General features: G+C 48.5%; 1 pseudogene; it reads right to left on the bottom strand.

Annotated features, from left to right (window-relative positions):
- Window positions 1-362: 362 nt before the first annotated feature.
- On the bottom strand, window positions 363-2,084 carry LOC143409607 (ribosomal L1 domain-containing protein 1 pseudogene; annotated as a pseudogene).
- Between the last annotated feature and the right edge of the window lie 688 nt (window positions 2,085-2,772).

The following is a 2,772-nucleotide window of genomic DNA, read 5'->3' as shown; positions in this document are numbered from 1 at the left end:
AGTTCTTCCAGTAGGCAGGATGCAACCCGGGGCCTCTCCATATTAATGTGTCTGTGTTCATTTCCTCACCACCCATGCGCCTAACCCTGACCACCACCAAGACCCAACACGAGCCACGCCATCTGCCATGGTTTAGTGCCATCTCCCAAAAGCTCATGTGCGAACCAAGTTCAGAGGTGAAATGACTGGGTCACAGGAGCTTCAACCTCATCAGTGCACTACTCCACTGATGAGGAACAGGTGGCACCATAGGCCTGAGTCAAACTGGATGCTGCCAACATTTCACTTTAATAGTAAAATAACAAAACTGTAATCAACATTATATTTTAATAATCCAACACAACCATGGAGAAGCACTCTACTTTCCCTCTATTACGTTAGCAAATACATAGGACAAAATTAAAAAACAGACTTCACTTCAAAGCACTGGCTCTTGGAACCAGGTACATGCCAGAATCCCCAGTGCAGGTTTCTAAGATACTCAGGTACAGGCCACCCTTTTGGAGAAGGCTGCAGCGGGTCAGGACTGAGGCAGGGCCGTGTGTGTGTTCCTCTAGTATTCCACCCAGCCCAGGCCCAAGTATTTTTGAAAAGCTCTTGGGGTGACCGCCGCTCTGGCTGGGTGAGTCACTGATTTGGGGTTGACTGGGCTACTTTGGCCTTCTTCAGCCACTGTTTGGGGGTTTTGGGAGATTTTCTTGCAGATTTGCTGGGAGTAGTGAAGAGCTTGGCCTCTGGCTTTTTTGGAGTCTGTCTCAGGTCTTTTTTCCCCAGTGCAGAGCTTCTTTCTGTTTTCTTCTGTCCCACTCTTGGCTGCTTTGTTGGGCCTTTACCTGGGGTCTCGGGCTCTGCAGACTCTGGGGTCTCTGTAGCTGGCGGGGCCTTTCTCTTCTTGGCACGAGGGGTGCTGGGACCAAGACTTTTGTTGGGAGACTTCTTTCCTGTGGCCTTGACATTTTCTTCAGCCAGAGAGCTGCCTATTGGTACCAGCTGTGGAACGTCCTCATCAGACGTATCTGCTGCTTTTAACTGGGGCTTTCCTGGTTTGGTCTTTTTCTTCTGGGACCCAGGGCTCTTTGCTGGACCCCCAGTTTTAGGTGCCGCAGCGTCACCTTTACTTGGGGCTGCAGCCTCTCTAGCCCGCTGCCTTAACTTCTTGTTTTTCTTCTTCTTCAACTTCTGTTTTTCACGGAGTTTTCTCTCTTTCTCTTTTTGCTTCGCTTCCTTTTTTTCCTTCAGTTCACGGAAGGACACTCTGTCGCTCTCGTTGTGACAGCTGACAAAAGAGGAGAAGATGGGAAGGGAGACAGACCTCTCAGTCTTCACGAACAGAAGCTTCACGCTCCCCCACTCTGGCAGCTTCTCTGAGAGAGTCTCTGTGACGGTGATGAAGTTGTCAATCACATGCTGGATCTGCATCCCAGTGTGACCGATGCGTATAGTGCTGCAAGAACCACTCTCGGAGATGTTTAGGACGGTTCCACCTACAGAGCTGTTGATTTCTTTCGATAAATTCTTTGCCAGAAGGTTCACAGGAACTGGAACTTTCTTCCTGCGGTAGAAATGCTTCCCTATGTGTGAGGGCAAAAGCCGCCGGATTCTGTCATCTGCGAGGAAGAAGTCGAAACTACTCAGAAGGCGGAGCTTGGCTTCATAGGCTTTATACTCTGTTTTTAAGGCTTTGAAAGGGATAATCCGAGAGATGGTTTTAATTCCATGCTTGTTCAAAAGTTTTCTGTAGAAACGTTCTGTCTCTTCAACTGATGGGCGCTCATCCTTAGTAAATAAACAGACTTCTGACAGATCTGATTGAATACCATGAGGCAAGGACAACCTGATCCTCAGTTCTTTTTCTGGAATTTTCCATAATACCACCATTAAAAATAAATTTTCATTCTCATTCAAAAGCCAGCCATTGTCGTTCTTCCTGGACCTGGAATGCGTCAACAGAGCTTCCAATGCCTTTTTAATCTGCTCCTGGTCCAGCTGGTTCCGCGAGGTTGGAGCAGCCGGGGTCGGGGTGGAGGTGGCGGAAGCGGCCGAGGCCTCCATCGCGCCCTCACCTCGTGCGGACTCGCTGCGGAACCTCGGCGCCGCTGCCTCCTCTTTAGTCTTCTTATTTCTCTGTGACTGTCTGGTCGGTGCTTGGGCCTCTTCTTTCTTGACTATGGCCTCCGACAGTGACCTTGGCTGACAGTGACCTTGGCTGACGGTGTGTGTTCCACCTCAGAGGCCTGAGGTGAGGACTGTCGCCTGCGTGGTCTGTGGCTCGGGGATCGCCATGGCATTTAGGTCCAAGTAACTCAAGGGTTAAAAGCACTGCTGGCGGCAGGGGCTAGGGCCCCATAGCGAGCAGCAAGCAGCAGTGGCTGAAGTCTCTTGTCCCCAGCGGCTGAGTTACAGCCATTCTGACTCATAGGACAATCATGTAGTATTGACAAAAACAATAGAAAACTGAGACTTATTTCTCTCCAGGTAAACATCACATTTTCTCTCCCTTTGTCTCACTCTCCTAGTGCAAACTTCTAGAACATAAAGGCCAAAAAATCTCTCTCTTTTTTTTTTAAAGCTTTCTTTTTATGTGATGCTGAGGATCGAACTCAGGTTCTGCCCATGCAGGCAAGCACTCTACCGCTGAGCAACAATCCTAGCCCCCCAAAATCTTTTATAAAGATTTATAAAAACAATTTTAAAAAATCCACAAAAGTGCGCTTTCCATGGAGAGGACTCAACTCAACAACACAGTCCATCAATCATCTTAATAACTATGTT

This window comes from Callospermophilus lateralis, chromosome 11, assembly GCF_048772815.1.
Source record: "Callospermophilus lateralis isolate mCalLat2 chromosome 11, mCalLat2.hap1, whole genome shotgun sequence".
Taxonomy (NCBI): Eukaryota; Metazoa; Chordata; class Mammalia; order Rodentia; family Sciuridae; genus Callospermophilus; species Callospermophilus lateralis.
This window is presented reverse-complemented; position numbering and strand designations above follow the sequence as displayed.